This window comes from Anolis sagrei, chromosome 6, assembly GCF_037176765.1.
Source record: "Anolis sagrei isolate rAnoSag1 chromosome 6, rAnoSag1.mat, whole genome shotgun sequence".
Taxonomy (NCBI): Eukaryota; Metazoa; Chordata; class Lepidosauria; order Squamata; family Dactyloidae; genus Anolis; species Anolis sagrei.
In genome coordinates, this window is record NC_090026.1 from 80,999,503 (window position 1) to 81,018,437 (window position 18,935).

General features: G+C 43.1%; 1 long non-coding RNA gene across 1 annotated transcript; it reads right to left on the reverse strand.

Moving 5' to 3' along the window:
• Positions 1-11,420: 11,420 nt before the first annotated feature.
• LOC137097388 (uncharacterized) lies at positions 11,421-17,979 on the reverse strand. Its single transcript, XR_010910189.1, has 2 exons — positions 17,838-17,979; positions 11,421-13,709 (listed from the first exon to the last, which is right to left on the reverse strand). It is a non-coding gene; the product is annotated as an uncharacterized lncRNA (long non-coding RNA).
• Between the last annotated feature and the right edge of the window lie 956 nt (positions 17,980-18,935).

The following is an 18,935-nucleotide window of genomic DNA, read 5'->3' on the forward strand; positions in this document are numbered from 1 at the left end:
CAAGGCACCCTCAGAATTTTCTTCCAACACCACAGTTCAAAAGCATCTATCTTCTTTGGCTCAGTCTTCCTTATGGTCCAGCTCTCACATCTGTAGGTTACTACGGGGAATACTATTGCTTTAACTATGCGGATCTTCATTGCCAGTGTGATGTCTCTACTCTTCACTATTTTATCAAGATTGGTCATTGCTCTCCTCCCAAGAAGTAAACGTCTTCTGATTTCCTGGCTGCAGTCTGTGTCTGTAGTAATCTTTGCATCTAGAAATACTACTTAGAATATCACATAAAGATCCACATTCAAATCCCCAGATAGTCAAGAAGTTCACTATGTAATCTTGGCTTTATTATTTATATTTCAGCCTAACCAATTCCACAACATCATAGTGAGTAAAAGGTTGGGGGACAAGGGAGATCTGTGCTGTTTATTCTTTTTGTTTTGGTACAGGTGGCTGCATATCCATAACTAGATTGAAAGGTTGTATTACACAGACATTTAGGTTTTTGCTCTAAACAGTTACACATCTCAATAACCAGACTTCAAAGGTTTAACTCTCGGAAAACATATACTAAAACAACCATTTCTACCTCTAGCATTTGCCAGCTAAAATGGCCAAATCATTTTGCCAATCAGTAGAACTGACCATGTACAGAAACTCTATCTGTGATCAGTCTGTATGCAGTGTCTTTCCTAACTACTCAAAGCTCTTAATATACATTGACTTGGGAATCATTACAACATACCTATACAGTAAGTGAATAGTATTTTAACCCTTATCCTAAAAAAGGAAGTTGCTAAATGAAGTAAAGCTGAGATTAAATACTAATGAGGGGGTTCCTGGCTCATTGCTCATTCTCTTCACTATTGCAATATACTTACTGAAAAGGAATATCTGCATTTCACAACACAACCCACTTCTAATTTCTAATATTTCAGGCCCTGCCTCTGGATTCAGAGCCCTATATACACCTGTGATTTAGTTTGTCTACATCTTGTAATGCTGCCTTATGAGTTGAAAAATAATATTCACTTGTCTCTTTCTGACTGGCAGATACATGCCTGGCATATATACAATTACTTCCACTCTTACTTATATTTAAAATGGCTATGTGTATCAATGTCTATGTATCTACCAGTATGTCTGTATAGAGAATGGGAGGCGGACAGTATCTTACTTTCAGATAATTGCAAACAACTTTCCCTCTCAAATATATGCATCAACAATTTCAGGCCCATCAGATGTTCAGGCCTAGGCGAGTGCTGACTCTGCATGTCCAATCAAAATGGATTAGAGTTGTTCTTAGGTCAATTCATGCTATTCTAAAAGTTGGGTTCTTGGGATATATGGATCTCTTAGATCTTGTTCTATGTTTAAAACAAGTATGTGATCATATTTGAGACTACATGAATGTGAAGAAAGTAAAGTCTGAAAACTTGGAGAACCAGTATGGTATAGTGGTTTGTATGCTGGAATGGGATCCTCGGAATTCAGTGTTTTGTTTTGTTTTGTTTTTTCGTGTCAAGAGCGACTTGAGAAACTGCAAGTCGCTTCTGATGAGAGAGAATTGGCCGTCTGCAAGAATGTTACCCAGGGGATGCCCGGATGTTTTGATGTTTTATAATCCTTGTGGGAGGCTTCTCTTGTGCCCCCGCATGGGGAGCTGGGGCTAACAAAGGGAGCTCATCCGTGCTCTTCCCGGATTCAAACCTCTGACCTGTCAGTTTTCAGTCCTGCTGGCACAAGGGTGTAACCCACTGTGCCACTTGCAGTGTTTAAATCATATCTCAGCCAAGAAAACTCACTGTGTTGCCTTGGCAATTGCACACTTTTTCTCTTTACCTCAGAAGAAGGCAACAAAAAAAACCTTCTGAATAAATCTTGCCTTTTCAATTTAGGGTGGCTTGAGTCAGAAAGGTACACAACAGCAACAAATGTAGTGGCATAGCTAGACACATAGCATCCATACAGGCATGGGGATTTTGTGATCCTCTAGATGTTCGACAACAGCTCAACATTTCTCACTCCATATACTTATTTAGGACTGCTGACGCTTGCAATCCAACAGTATTAGAAATAGAATCATTTCCACCGCTGTACAACTCCCATCATCCTCTTGTACCATTGGCTATTCTAGCTAGAGCTGATGTGAATCGCAGTCTGATAATATTCGGAGGGCGCATTTATTTATTTATAGCACTAATATCCTGCCCTTTATCACAGGATCTTAAGGTAGTGTACAAAAGATTATATCTTTTTCTTGTTTCTTAATGGTTCTGTTCTGGTCTTGTCTATACCAAAGATCAGGACCTGAGCTCACTGCAAAAGGAAATGTGTCAGACTTGTGACAAAACCTTACTGTGTATCCTCCTAGCGAGTCTTTTTCAGCCACCCATTGATGGGTACTATAAATGGTTAGCCTAAATACAAGAATGTTCTTCTACCATGGGTCTCAGAGAGATGGAAGAAACTGAATACATTGGCAGATGGAGTTATTGGATCTGCAAGAAAGATCCTTGTGGGCTGCATGTGATTCTCCCATGTGGATTAGAGCTAGTGGATTTTTTTTCCTGTTTCTATTGATATAATTTTAAACATTCATTTTTTTAAATAGAGTAGTGGTTCCCAATCTTTATTTGACCAGAGACCACTCTCCAACATTTGTACCAAAAGGGTTATGATTCAGTTTTTGGTCAACTTTAGATTCAGTTCGGTTATTTGGGGTGCTGATTCAAAAAATTGCATTGGATAGACCACATCGGCTCTAGATTCTGATACAGAACATATGCCATCCAGTAGTCGCCATCTACTCGCCCACAGAAAACCATATTTAATAATCTGGAGCTGATGTGTTAGTAGTAATCTTTTGTGGGTAGTCAGCCTCCCCTCCCGACATCCCTGTTGCCTCAGCACTATAAGAGGGTTTCACGAGACCAGTCACTCTTGTTCCCATGTGGTTTCGAGGCAACTGTGTAGTAATTGTGAGGCCACTGACCATATTTGTGTTCTTGCGTGCCACTGGTGGTCCATGGACCACAGGTTGGGAACCACTGGAATAGAGGTAGGAATTTTGCAGCCTTCTGATATTGTTAGATTGCAGGTCCCAGCATTTCTCACACTTGGCTGAAGTACTTTGTAGTCCACCAACATCAAGAGGGAAGCATGATCCCACACCCTTGGGTTGCATTGGTTTGTGATGGTGAACAGTGAAGCACTAATTCTTGCATTATATATACATAAGACACATGTCTATAATGAACACTTCTTGAAAAGCCAACAAATGAAGAAAGCAGCCTAGAGTTCACAGATAGTGTGCCACCGTTTTATGATGGAGTGGCATCTGACTCAGACTCTTGGAAAGGGACAAGGATCAAGTACACTGCTCTGTTGTCAGTACAGATCATAAGATGGAACAGGACTGTGGCAGCCTCCGATTTATCTTACTTGAAACTGATTTTGGCAATTGCTAAAAGGCAATCTAAACAAGGAGGGAAATTTCAATCATTGCATGGAGGCAATAATTTATTCCGGTATCCTGTCGGAGAAATTAGCATCCATTCTGAAGCATCACATTTGTTTGTCACCTATTTGAACTAACTTGCCTTAAGTGCAGCTGTTTACTTCATATTTATTCATGTCACCCTTCAAGCTCCTCTTAACATTCTAATCTACTCCACAAGTGCTTTTGAAATCTCTCGCTTTTGTTAAGATATGCTAAAACCAAGCAGGAAATGAAAGCTTCTTGATTTAAAACAGCTCCTGAATGTACTTTAACTCTCTTTATGGGGTGCACAGTTAGAATTCTAAAATAAAAGCAAAAAAGGCACTATAAAACAAAACCCAAAATGCCATCAGTTTCATTAGGAGTTTCTTCCATATGCGTCTCTACTGTTTATTCTTCAACAAGTGACTCCTCTCAAATGCATGTGGATTGGGATCTTGCAAAGCAGGAAAATCTTCAATTGTAGATTTGCTTGAAAGAAAGCCCCTCGACCCTCAAAACTCTAAAGTGTCTCTGCCTGTTTTGGTTATTTGCTTTCCCAAGGGTATAACATATTCCTACCCGATAACCCTTCTCTGGGTTATGAGACTGAGTTCAGCGAGACAACGCAAGAATCAAAGAAGAATATAAAGAGTTCAGCTGTGTATTTCCACATGATGTCCAGAAGTCTGCTGGTGTTTTATGCATGTTTAACTTCCCAATAGAAGAGTTTTGACATTTTTGTCCATTGCAGATTGGCTGCATTCAGTTCAAGGTTACGGACCCAATGTTGCAGGTTGGTACTATGACACGATTGCTCATGGACTTTGTGCATTGATGTTCATGTATGATGTGTGTGGCTGCACACGGTGCCTCCAAGTGTTCATTCCCATTGGGTTATATGCATTCAGTTATGCAATACATGAGTGAGGCAGTGTGTTATGAATCAAGCTGCTGTAACATCCATGCATCTAATTGCGTAGTGGTGACTTCTTGCAGGTCCCCAGACTATGGTGGCATATGTAGGCCCCTGCAATGACTGAAGTTGCCAAATGTTGTTTTATCTCAGGATGCAGAACCATCCTCAGGTCACACAGGGCTTCACAGGGCCCTTCAAAACCTCAAACCTGGAGATCTGGCTGGTGTCAAGTTAGGCAGTTATGATGTCATAATCTAGGCTCAATAGCCTTGTGTTGTCAATGCATCTTTACAAACGTGGCAACACAGTGGCTCTCACAAATTCTTCCCATACTCATGTTAAAATCAGGTAGCCACTGAATGAAGGAATTCTGCAGAGTGAATGTTTGAGGGGTATGCTGAAGGATCATGTGTCAGTCTCCACCCACCAGCAAGCTGCAGTCCAGCAAGAAGTTGCAACAAGACCTCACAGGTTTTTCCACTTGTTTGTCATGCCATATCTTGCTGGACATATGTGGCAGAGCAATGTAAAACTCCTTTTGATATGTATTTTCCAACAGAACCCGATCTGGAAATCAACGTTTAGGTCATATACTATGTGCAGGCTAGGCAGCTGTCTGCCTTCAAAATAAGAGACACCCAGTGGGATGTGAGGTGATGTGCAGGGCAGCCTTCCGGGCAAGGACTTCTGGGGCCTCAGCCAATGAGGGCCTGCCCCTCCACCACCTATGCTCCTCCTCCTCCTCCTCCTCCTCTTCCTCCTCCTCCTCCTCTGTGGCAGTTGACATCCCTTTGCAGGCCCCTCATTGGCCGAGGCCCAGGGATGTCTCAGCCACTGATCCCTGGGATGCTGGACATTTTCCCAAAATAAAGGGCTGTCTCTGAAAATCTGGGACATCTGGCATGCCTAACTATTTGGGGGGGGGGGGGACAGTGGTGCAGTGGATTAAAGCACTGAGATGCCGAACTTTCACACCGAAAGGTTGCAGGTTCGAATCCAGGGAGCGGCATGAGCGTCTGCTGTTAGCCCCAGCTTCTGCCAACCTAGCAGTTCGAAAACATGCAAATGTGGGTAGATCAATAGGTACCACTCGAGCTTGACAGTAACGGCACTCCATGCAGTCATGCTAGCCACATGACCTTGGAGGTGTCTACGGACAACACCAGCTCTTTGGCTTAGAAATTGAGATGAGCACCAACTCTCAGAGTCAGACACGATGGACTTAATGTCAGGGGGAAAACCTAACCTATAACTTTAGGCCTAAAATAGCCCAGACAGGGCCAAAAACATAGATAAAGTCCCATCTTTTCTGCTCTGGAGCACGGGGGGCGGAGGGGGGGTGTCTATTTTTTTTTTATTAAAATGGTTGGACACCTACTTCCTGACAATTCTCTACACTTTATCCACTGTGGACAAGAATTAAGGTTTTACTGTTAGACAATAAAACCCTTAAAAATTGAGACATGGTTATGTAAGGCTATTTTATGTGAGAAACCAGCAATCATCATTTCACAGTGTGGCCAAGATCAGAATCAATTTTTTGTCTAAGTGCGTACAATGGTTTCACCATATTAAAATTGTCACCCAAATCAGTCTAAGCATGGTCCAATAAAATCTTGTCTTTTGGTTGCAGTTTAATATATCTGAAAGGAAGCATATGCTCCACAACTGGCTGAAACTGTATGCTATACTCAACAGGGAATCTTAACAACAATTCCCAAAGGCACCCACAAAGCTACAGTGCCCTACATCAGAACTGAATTTCTCTGAAGGCTTTGCAAAATGCTTGTTTTCTTTCCTGGAATCCCAGTCTGGAATAGCTATATGTTCTTTTCAGTTGCTACACTTGCAATTAGTTTTGTTGTTTTACTTTCTACTAATGCCATATTTCTTCGATTCTAAGATACACTCCTCCCCAATACAAACATCTCTAAAAACAGAGTTCATCCTATATATAATAAAAAATTTAAAAATAAACTTTATTTATATACTGCTCTATCCCCCCGAGGGGGACTCGGGGCGGTTTCCAAGTAACACCATCAAAACATATAGAGTAAGCAGCATAACATAAAATTAACAATATCTGCTTTGAACTGGGTTATCTGAGCCCACACTCGGATAATGTGGGACTTTCTGTCTTGATAGTATGGGATATAGGACTGTGTGGAAGGGCCCTTAGAATTGCAATCTCCCCCCCCCCCCCCAAGTTTTCTGAACTTTACAGTTGACACCATACAATGTATTTTTATACAGAAACCCTGCCTCGACATTTGGATGTTATCACTCCGCCCTGCTCTTGCTATTATGTTGTTGAATAAAGTACCATACTTTGTAAGTGCGGATTATTTCATTATAGTGGAGCTCACTCAGCAACAACTGGAAAGTTTTGGTTGTATATTTGAAACCAGCTACGTAAACAGTTATTATACTTCATTCATTTGGATCCCTTACTGAACAACAAAATGTCAGAAAGATTGCACTACAAAGCTGCATTGAAACAAAAAGTTATTGTGCATGCAGAGGAACGAGGAAATGGATCTGTAAGCCAACACTTTGATATTATGGAAGTGAATATTTGTCTTAAGAAATTTCTAAGGAATTCTAAAAGATATTCTAAGACAACACTTTTATTTGGTGGTGGTACTGAAATTCCAATCAATGGCATCTTAGAATAGAAAAAATATCATATTTTAATTTGATTTCCTGGACTGTATTTTGAAAGAATAAAAATGGCAACTCAGAAAATGCTGCTATGTATTTTAGGGATCCTTTCCAAGCCATGTTTTATTAATTTTTACTAGTAATGTATTCTCTTATAGCTATGTAAGTTATTTTTAAAGACCTCTTAAAATACAATAAGTGCAATTTATTGACCTGGAGTCACAAGACAGCATAGACAAAGAAACCAGACTCATTTTAGGATCACATTACTGCAATTATCCCTTGCACTCTCATCTACAATAATGCATTTTATGTGGCTTTGTTCAGTCATGGTGGATATTCCCAGGCAAGGCCGGCAGGGGGAAACCATCCTTCAGAAAGCTTTTCCATCCCCTGTGCTCAGCGCCTGTCATTATGTGCTTGGCCTTTTTCTCCCAGCAAGCGGGAAGTGATCCCTTTGTTTGGATGGGAGGCAGGCTATTGACAAGTAACAAATAACTCCACTACTGTCATTGCTATTATAGTGAATAATGACCATTCGATGATTCCATTATGAGAGGAAGATACTTAACAATGCTGCTGAATTTCACCTTGTGTTGTATGTGTTTGTAAAGGGGGAGGAGAAGGCAAGTTGGCACAAAATGCAGAAAAATTGGCCATATCAACAGTTCTTTGCTGATGCAATGTGGAATTTCTTTTTCTTTTTTGGCTGCTGTCCCTTGGTAACCAAGCCTCCTTGCTTGCCAGCTCCTTAGGTGGTGGTTATGGTCATTGCTACTGTTTTTGTTGCTCTTTTGCCTTTTGCACTACAAAATAATAGAAAAATCTCAAATATGCAGGCAGGCAGGCAGCACACAATGAATGAGCTGCAGGAGGAAGAGCTGATTTCAGCCATATTCAGTTCTAACTACAAAGGAGACCAACTTCGTTATACATATATCCTTGAGTTAACAAAGTCAATGTGTTCCTGCCATTATTTCTTTAACAGACAATTTGTTAAAGGAAACGTGGAAGAAATAGACACAAGTCCTGCACCCAAGAAAGAAAGAAAGAAAGAAAGAAAGAAAGAAAGAAAGAAAGAGCAGTTCAACATGTTTGATCATGCTTAGGTGAACAAAAGCATTTGAAACTTCTAGAGACCAATTGAAAGTTTCTTCCAAATACATCCAAGGATGTTTTATTTATTTATTTCACTGCTCTCCACATTTCTTATGATTTTCACTTTTTATTTGGGGTTTTTCAAAGCTCTGTGGATGCAGAGGGGTAATAATAATAATAATAATAATAATAATAATAATAATAATAATTTTATTTATACCCCACCACCATCTCCCCAAGGGGACTCGGGGTGGCTTACATGAGGCCAAGCCCAACAATAGAGCAATGCAAATAAACAACATACAACAACAATAAAAAATAAAAATAAAATACAAGAGACAATATAAATAAGCACATCAAATAATGTAAAATCACAATAATTTAAACAGAAAATAAATCACAGTGGGCAGGGCCAGTAGCAATGATTAAAAGTTTAAAACACTGGGTGAGAAGGCAATGTAATGTATCTGTACAGGGGATCAGAGGAGCGAGAGTAGGGTTTAATTGCACTAATAGGTAGAAAATAGTGCTTCCAAGGGCATTTCATGCAGGACTTGGTCAGCTCAAGGGTTATAGTTCAGTTAATCATTCCTTGAAGGCACACTGGAACAGCCAAGTTTTCAAGCTCTTCCTAAAAACTGCCAGGGTGGGGGCTTGCCTAATTTCTCCACCACAGAGAAGGCTCTGTCCCTCGCAAGTCACACTTGCGATGGAGGTGGGAGCGCGAGAAGGGCGTCTCTGGAATATCGAAGGGATCGTGTAGGGCAGTGGTTCTCAACCTGTGGGTTCCCAGGTGTTTTGGCCTACAAGTCCCAGAAATCCCAGCCAGTTTACCAGCTGCTAGGTTTTCTGGGAGTTTATTTATTTATTTATTTATTTGGTATGCTTGTATACCGCCAATATCTCAGCCTGAGCGGCGACTCATTGCGGTTTACAACATGTTAAAATATACAATGTTAAAAAATACAATTCACTTAAGCATATAAAAATTAAAATTAAGAATACATACAAAAAACATACGCAGTATTGGGCCACCAATACAGATCGGGACATCTCATAGTTAAAATCGTCATCCAATTCGTTGTCTTGATTCCTAATCCATGGTCAGATAAAACATCACGACGAAGGTCAATTGAAGACTTGCTCAAACATCCAGGTTTTTAGTTTTTTCCTAAATGCCATTAGCGAAGTCGCTGATCTTAATTCAGTAGGGAGGGCATTCCAAAGCCGGGGGGCCACCGCAGAAAAGGCCCTATCTCTCGTTCCCACGAGCCGCACCTGTGAGGCAGGTGGGATAGAGAGAAGGGCTTCTCCTGAAGATCTAAGGGTCCTGGTGGGCTGATAGGCCGAGATACGTTCGGATAGGTATGTAGGGCCAAAACATCTGGGGACCCACAGGTTGAGAACCACTGGTGTAGGGGATGTCTGGCAAGCTTCATTAACAGTGGATGTTTCAAGTCAGGAATCAGGAATCTCACCAAGTTGAAGGCAAACAACAGAGACTTTATTCAATCTACACGGAGGGGACACTTGTAAAGCAATGGATGCACAAAGGGTACAAGTGTAGAAGCATAAACATAAGCCAGCAGTTTTATACAAGAGTTCTTATGCATTAACATTGCTATGTTTTGAAACTCCCTCCCTTCCCCTTAATTGGCCAACACCGAGAAGCTGCCCTGTGTTTTCCAGGCCTCTGATTCGATAGGAGGCAGGTGTATACCCTGATTGGAGGAGGCAGCAGTGACGCAGCCGGGGATCTCCTCCCAGCTGGGCAGGGAGGCCCTGGGGAGGCAGTCTTGGGGGTGGAAAGGTCTCCAGGGGCTATGCCACCCCCTGGGTGGGTAGCAATAGAATGCTGGAGACAAGGAAAAGTCCAAAAGATGATTTAACAGGATGCAGACATCGGGTCCTGTCAGAGAAGGCAATGAGAGTTGCTTTTTCAGACATCTTCCCATGAGCCTGGAAAATCGAGAGGGCTCCCAGCCCCTCCCCCAAAACCCCAAACTACCCTTAAAATTAAAAAAAAACTTACTTGGCCATCATTAAGGAATTATTTGAATTTGGCTAGATAAGTTTTTTTTAAAAAAATTAAGGGTAGTTTTGAGGGACTTCAGGGTGTCTGGGTGCCATCCTGATAGTTACCTGGAAGGCATATAAATACTCTGCCCAGGAAAGCCCGGATTTGGGGGTCCTTGTGGGGACAAAAAACCCACACCAAAGCGGGTTTTTAAAACCCGCTTCAGTGCGGGTTTTGCCCCTTTCTAGAAGTGTCCTAAGTAAGGGATTCTAAGTAAGAGATACCTGTTGTAGACAGGCACAGACAGCTACACTAAGATCAGCTAGAGTAAAATCATTCTCTTCTCAGGTTTCCTTATTTAATTGCTTCATGCAGAAATATTGCTGTAACAAAACATTGAAAGTATCCCCAGCCCTCCCTCATCATCCTCCCAATGCTAATGATGCTTTAAAAAAAACCCTATCGTATAGAACAGTTGTCCTCAAACTAAGGCCTGAGGGCCGAATATGGCCCTCCAAGGTCATTTAGCCAGTCCTCACTCAGGGTCAACCTAAGTCTGAAACGACTTGAAAGCACACAATAATAACAACAACAATCCTATCTCATCAGCCAAAAGCAGGCCCACACTTCCCACTGAAATACTAATAAGTTTATATTTGTTAAAATTGTTCTGCATTGTATTATTTTAAAGTTATTTTTGCACTATGTGCAGTGTGCATAGGAATTCATGATTTTTTTCAGATTATACAGTAATCCGGCCCTCCAACAGTTTGAGGAACTGTGACCTGGCCCTCTGTTTAAAAAGTTTGTGGACCCCTGATCTAGAGAGAAGATGTAGAATATTTTGCTGAACAAGCATAAAATGACTTCTTTTTTTCTTCAAAAAAGGGCTTCTTTATCAGGCGCTTTGTTAACTGAGGTATGCTGGCATAGGGAGATGCATCAAAGAACCTGATGACATTTCCAGGAATGTAATTTGTATCACTGGTTCTCGGAAGACTGGAAATTTTATGGCTACAATTTCTTAATGCTGCCTGTCTGGCAGTAGGTTGTATAAGTAGTGATTGGAAGAATGATTTGCTCTTTCAACACACAGTTTACAACATTTTCTTCCTCCTTTGGAAAAAAGGCAAGGGAATGAAGCAGGCTTTTTCTTTCCCCAAGCAATTGCTCAGAGGCTCAGCCAAAATGCTCCGTTTTAGTTCAAATTGCGGACGCAGATGAGTCAGGAAAGGCAGCCAACTGGGTTCAACAAGAATATCATAGTTTATTTATAGCAGCTGCTAGTGGCTTTTCGACACAACATGGCGTCTCTGGAAAAGCCCCCGAGCATCAAAGGTAGTGTTCCTTTTATACATCAAAAGGGGTTCGGCTTTAAGAGCCGCCCCGAAGATTAAATCATTGGTTAAAAAAGCTGTCAATATTATAATTAATATTAAGCAATTAGCTCATATATTTTTAAGTTTCGCTTCGCAATAAGCAAGCCCCTTCTTGGAAACATCTCAAGATGCCGACAGCTGAAAACATCTGCTGATCTTGGCAAATTCTAACTTTAGCCTTGGCCATTTCCTTTTTGCAAAGTTGGCAAGTCTCATGACCGATTTTTCACCCTTTCACAAAAAAAAAACTCATCTTTAGTCTGTCTTTGTCTCCCATATATGGTCAAGTCCATCCGTTCTCTTTCTACATGCAAACCCCGGCAGCTTTAGTAAAAACTAAGCTGTGCTTTTTACCTTTTCTATAGCTGTACCTTTCTGCCTTATTCCCTCATGTTTTTGTTTTGCGAAGCGGTTTACAAAAGCGAGAGCAAATCAGCAAGGGTTAGATATTACGGATCTCTCCAATTATGCTTTTTAATGAGAGCTATCTTTTCTACCGAAGCTGTCTGATGCATATATCTCTGGCAAACTTGAAGCAAAATTGGAAAACAGCACATTAGCAACAAAAAGACAAAACCGCATAGCATAATCACAAGTATTATTTCTCTAAGCCATGATGCTGAAGGAAGCAGAGATGTTAACCATGAGAAAGGTTGCCATCCATCTTCCTTTACGTTATGATTTATTAGCTCTTGCAATTTTTCCAAATCATCTTCAATTGTTTGGTTCAGATTATGAAATTGGACCACGCACTGGCCCTTTATTATAGAACAGAATCCTCCTTTTGTTGCCAACAAATAATCTAGGGCTAGCTTGTGTTGCATTGCCATTTGGCTTAGTTCTTCAATTTCTGATTGTAATTGTCTAACTATTTTTCCTGTGGCATTTATGCTTTTCTCTAATCTACATGTGAGTCCCATGATACTCTTTCTGTTTTCTTGGGCCATTATTCCAGGATAGGACCCGAGGGTTAGGAGCCCTGTTATTAATCCTCCTCCTATCCTTGAGCCTCCAGTTTCGGACAGTTGTGAGTCTATAATCACTTCGTCTGAGCACTCAGGTCCTAAGGGTGTTATGGCTTTCAAAGATCTCTGAAGCCTCCTAGGGTGTTTAAGGACTCGTACAGGGAATGTCAGGTATCCTACCCCAACACACTGGTTTCTTCCTGGATGAAAATTGGTTGCCCATTTATCAAAGAAAAACCACATATTGGGATCTCTAATATGCCATCCTGAACAAATACTGCCTCCATTTCTCAGGGATGTGTAATTTGACTCAAACAGTGGGTACTCAGGGTACAGTTCTTTCCAGTCCGTGTCGGCCAGATTTTGTTTGTTAACATATGTAGAGTTATAGGTTCCATACAAATAAAACTTGTCCTGACAGTGAGTGTAATTTGTCAACCTTGTTAGGAAAGCTTTTCTGTGCTCCCAGCCTTTCCATTTTTGATTCCATGTACCCTTGTTTGCACAACAAAAACACATTCCTCTCGTGGTGGCAGTATATCTTATTCGTCTAAATTTAATGTGTTTTAATCCATCGGGGACCTGAGAAAATATGGTGGGATTTTGAATAGTTCCTTGTAACCCCCCGAGCACCACCTGGGGGTCAGCTATTAGGGTAGGGAGGAAAGAGAAGTCACCTACTTTCTCTGGATGTTCATATAGGAGTGCCACATCTTTTCCATGCTGATCAAACATGAATCTAGCATGCTCTTTTAGCCAATTTCCCTGTATCATAGTGATCATGTTTATAAGCATCATATATCCAAAAACCGTTCGAACTCCTATTGGTTTTCTAGGGCATCTTTCCCTCCTCCCCATTATAATCTCTATCCACCACTTCCAAGATAGGGCTTTCGTTGGGCCACACTGCGTCATACTTGACCTGCGACGATCTGTTGTTCCCGAAGAGGTCAGCTTCATGGCCTTGTTGACCCCTCAGGGAGTTGCCGGACGATCCTGAGTCTCAGGTCACTCTGATCTGCCTTTTTTATCTCCCACATGGGGGGTGCCAGCTTGGCACGGGTGTAATGTATCCAAGGTTTAACTTCCTTCACTTTAATGGCAGTAGGGGTTGATATCAGCACAGTATAGGGCCCTCTCCACTTAGGTCCTAGTGGGTCAATCTTCCACTCTTTCACAAGCACCTCGTCACCTGGCGAGAAACAATGCAAAGGTGTGGTAGGATAGGGTGGATTTAACTCTGAAGTATATTGTGCAATTTGTTTTATCTGTCCAGCCAGGGCTTGCACTTGTTGAATGGTTTGTTTATCTCCAATCACATGTTGGTCTCCCCCTTTGTCTAGTATCGACCTCAAATTTAATGGTGGTCTGCCATATAGTCTCTCATAGGGGGTCAGACCTGTTTTTTTGTGAGGGGTACACCTTACTCTCAATAGTACCATGGGCAGTATTACAGTCCAACCCAGCCCTGTCTCTTGACAGATTTTTGACATAGCAGTCTTTAGAGTCCGATTCATTCTCTCAACTTTAGCTGAGGACTGGGGCCTATAAGCGCAATGCAATTTCCATTTTGTGCCCAATATTTGACACAGTCCTTGAATCACCTTGTGTACATAAGCTGGACCGTTGTCAGACCCTATTTCTAATGGTATTCCAAATCTGGGGATTATGTCCTTCAAAAGTGCTCTTGAAACTTCTACTGCCTTTTCAGTTCGGGTTGGGTATGCCTCTACCCACCCGGTGTAGGTGTCCACAAAAACAAGCAAATATTTGTAGCCCTTTTGCGGGGGCATCTCAGTAAAATCAGTCAAAATTGCCTCGAATGGGACGTTGCCTATGTGTTGAATTCCTGGTGGCTTTAAGGGTCCTTCTCGAGGATTATTCTTGGCGCATGTCCAGCATCGGTGTGCTGCTGCTGCTGTCAGGCTATGGAGTCCATCAATGTACATTTGCCGTTCTAGCAGCTTAGCTAAGGCTGTCTTACCCAGGTGTGTGTTGGAGTGCATATGTCGGACTATGTGCCACGCCATATCCTTAGGGACATAAACGCGGTTATCTGGCATCACAATGACCTCTCCCTTCCATTCTCCTTTTTCCCCCAAAGCCCAATTCTCCTCTTCTTTTGTGTATGTAAACTTTTCTAATGGGGGATCTCTTATTACCGTCACAGCCAACAGGTGCTGCTTATTGTGGGGGTGCTTAGCAGCCTCTCTTGCGGCCAAATCAGCTAGTCTATTACCCTGTGTCACTGGGTCTTCTCCCCTTTGGTGTCCTTTGCAATGCATTACAGCCACTTTGTCCGGGTCCCATACCGCCTCCAGGAGGGCCACAATCTCAGCTGCATTTTTAACGCCCTTTCCAGCCGACGTAAGGAGTCCCCGCTCCTTGTACAAAGCTCCATGGGCATGGAGCGTAGTAAAGGCGTACTTTGAGTCTGTGTAGACATTGACCCGTTTTCCCTTTGCCAACTGCAGTGCTCTGGTGAGGGCTATCAATTCAGCCCGTTGAGCGGAGGTTCCCGGGGGGAGCGACTCTGCTTCCAGAATCTCTCCCCCCCCCTGTACCACCGCATATCCTGCACGCCTCTCACCGTTCTCCATGAAGCTACTGCCATCCGTGAACAGGGTCATGTCTGCCTTGGACATTGGTACGTCCTTTAAGTCAGGTCGGCTGGAATATACCTGTTCCATCACCTGAATGCACTGGTGGACTGTTTCCTCTCCTGGGGCAGGCAACAAGGTGGCCGGATTTAAGGTGGCACAAGTTTCTAGGGTCACCATCGGGTTATCACACAACACCCCCTCATATTTTGTCAGTCTCTCATTTGTGAGCCAGCGCGGTCCCTTGGTGTCTAACAGCGCCTTTACATGGTGTGGTACTTTGACGGCCAGTGGCTGTCCTATGGTCAATTTACTTGCTTCTTTTATCAAATCTACTGCTGCTGCCACTGCACGAAGACAGGGCGGCATTCCCTGTGCTACCGTGTCTAACTGTTTTGACAGATAAGCCACTGGTCTCTGCCATGATCCTAATGTCTGGGTAAGCACCCCTATAGCCACTCCTTCTTTTTCAGACACGAACAAGTCGAACGGTTTTTCCAAGTCTGGGAGCCCGAGCGCCGGAGATGACATCAAGGCTTCTTTTAGGGCCTCAAAAGCCTCTTGGCACTCTCTTGTCCATTCAAAAGGGTCTTCTCTATTTCCTCGGGTAGCTCGGTACAGAGGTTTAGCCAACGTAGCGTACCCAGGAATCCAATGTCTACAGTATCCTGTTGCACCCAAAAACTCCCTCACCTGTCTCCTAGTGGACGGTGTAGGAATTGCACAAATTACTTCCTTTCTTTCTGTTCCCAAAGACCTATGTCCTTCAGTTATTTCAAATCCCAGGTATTTTACAGTCTTTTGACACAGCTGGGCCTTTTTCTTTGATACCTTGTAGCCTTTTTCCTCCAATGTTCCTAACATCTGCAAGGTGTAATGTCTGCATCCCTCTTGCGTCTTGCAAGCTATCAGTAAATCATCTACATATTGGAGCCAGATTCCTTCAGATTCAGGGATCTTGAACTCCTCTAAGTCCTTAGCAAGCGCCTGGCCGAAAATGGTCGGGCTATTTTGCCAGCCCTGAGGAAGGCGCCTCCACATAAACTGAGTCTTTTGGCCCGCTTGCTGGGTGTTCCATTGGAAAGCAAAGATGGGTTGAGAGACAGGAGCTAACCTGATGCAAAAGAACGCATCCTTCAAGTCCAAAACTGTAAACCATGCCGTCCACGAAGGGATTAGGCTCATCATGATGTAGGGATTTGGTACTACTGGGGTGAGGAGCACCGTGGCTTGGTTGACTGCCCTAAGATCCTGCACCGGGCGGTACTCATTCTTAGTTCCTGGCTTCTTTATCGGTAACAGAGGTGTGTTCCATGGTGAACTACAGGGCACAATAATTCCGTGTTCTAACAACCTGTCAATGTGAACTTGTATCCCTGCAGAAGCTTCCCGACTCACTGGGTACTGTGGTCTTTTGACTGGGACTGCTCCTTTCTTCACCTCTACTACCACTGGGGGCACATATTTAGCCAGTCCTGGAGGATTGTCTTCTGCCCACACCAAAGGAGTTCGCTCCCAGGGCCATTCAACTTTTGGCCGCGGGGTAGACTTCTCCTGTTGTACTAAGTATATCCTCCATTCCTCTTCCATGGGTATTGTCAATTCCATTTGGCCATCGTCTAAAAATTGGATCTGTGCTCTTAATTTTGACAAAATGTCTCTTCCTAATAATGACACTGGGCAATCAGGGTGATATAGTAATTTATGACTCACATTATGGCCTGCCAGATTACATGTCCGTTCCTGTAGAAAAGGGCATTTCTGAATTTTTCCTGACAGCCCCACCACTTTGGTGACTTCTGTGCTGGTAGGACCAATAAGTTTGTTCACCACTGATCGTTCTGCCCCAGTGTCTACTAAAAAGTCAACTTGCTGGTCCCCTACTTCCATAGTGACCATCGGCTCCCCGGGGTCCAGCAAAACGAGAGCCTGGTCGGTTCATTCCTCTTCCTCCGCATCCTCCCATTCTTCTTCTGCTATTGCTGCCACTACTGCTTCCCTCTTCTGGTGTGGAGTATAACCTCCACTGTCTCTTCCACATCCTCTATCTCTTTCTCTGCCTCTGTCTTGACCTCGTCCTTCGCCTCCTTCTTCTCCTGACACCTTCTCTGTACATTCTCTCTTTTAGTGCCCATAGCCACTGTTAGCGGGGGCGCATTGGGAATTGCATATCGCTGTCCCCGGTAACTATGTTCTTTCGCCGGCTCTTCTTCCTGGGCAAGGACCTTAACCTTGACTTTCCTTTCCTTTTTCTTATCATCATACACTGTACTTCTTTACACTTTCGGACCCAATCAGGATTTTGGGTCACCACGTTGTCCCAGGCATCAATATAAATATATTGATCCGGATGATGGTTAGCACAAAATTTTTCTACCTGCCTAATCTTCTTTAGGTCCCACGACCCCTCTGCAGGCCACCCAAAAGGAAAGGTGGGCCATTCTCCTGTGCACAGATTCCTTAATCTGTAGTCCTTAAAATCCCCTGGATCTCCCTGACTCGATGCAGCTACAAACTTGTCAAAGTTGTCTAGCATACACTGAAGCGGAGACACCGTCTTTGAGTTCCTCCCACCCATGGCCTCTAGTGGGGAGCAAACCTTGACCTAGACGCCCGGACACTCGACGGCACATTTTAGGAACTGCAAGGTTTGCCCCGTCCTCCCACTACCCCACGGGATACTTAGTGGTCCCCCTTCCCCCAGCGCTGGTGTGTGTTACCTAGTGTCTTACTTGACCACTTATACTTGCCGGGTCTCTGTAGACGTTGGAACAACCTTCGTCCCCCGGACTTTCCTCCTTTTGGATCCTTCTTATCACTCCTCCACTCCCAGTTGATTTCTTGAGAACCCGAAGAGTTGCGATTTACCTTGATCAGCAGCACCGACAGAAGAGGGGAGTGTCGCAGCCGGCTATTAGTAGTCGGGGGCCCCCTTTGTCTCGGCTAACGGCAATCGCCTCTCGCGCCCCTGATGCTGATCAAAAATCGTCTTGCCAACAAGATCCGTCTCCCCCGACTCCGGCCCGTCTGAATCAAATCTCGGTGGAACCTCCAAAAATGAAGCAGGCTTTTTCTTTCCCCAAGCAATTGCTCAGAGGCTCAGCCAAAATGCTCCGTTTTAGTTCAAATTGCGGACGCAGATGAGTCAGGAAAGGCAGCCAACTGGGTTCAACAAGAATATCATAGTTTATTTATAGCAGCTGCTAGTGGCTTTTCGACACAACATGGCGTCTCTGGAAAAGCCCCCGAGCATCAAAGGTAGTGTTCCTTTTATACATCAAAAGGGGTTCGGCTTTAAGAGCCGCCCCGAAGATTAAATCATTGGTTAAAAAAGCTGTCAATATTATAATTAATATTAAGCAATTAGCTCATATATTTTTAAGTTTCGCTTCGCAATAAGCAAGCCCCTTCTTGGAAACATCTCAAGATGCCGACAGCTGAAAACATCTGCTGATCTTGGCAAATTCTAACTTTAGCCTTGGCCATTTCCTTTTTGCAAAGTTGGCAAGTCTCATGACCGATTTTTCACCCTTTCACAAAAAAAAAACTCATCTTTAGTCTGTCTTTGTCTCCCATATATGGTCAAGTCCATCCGTTCTCTTTCTACATGCAAACCCCGGCAGCTTTAGTAAAAACTAAGCTGTGCTTTTTACCTTTTCTATAGCTGTACCTTTCTGCCTTAGGAACTCTGTGAAAGTCAGAACCAGGAATGCTGCATAATGGAGATTCGGGACACTCTATCATGCAAAGTGCCATTTTAGAGATCACTGGAATTGTTTTTAATGTCACAATAACTGCAACAATATTTTCAGTCTACA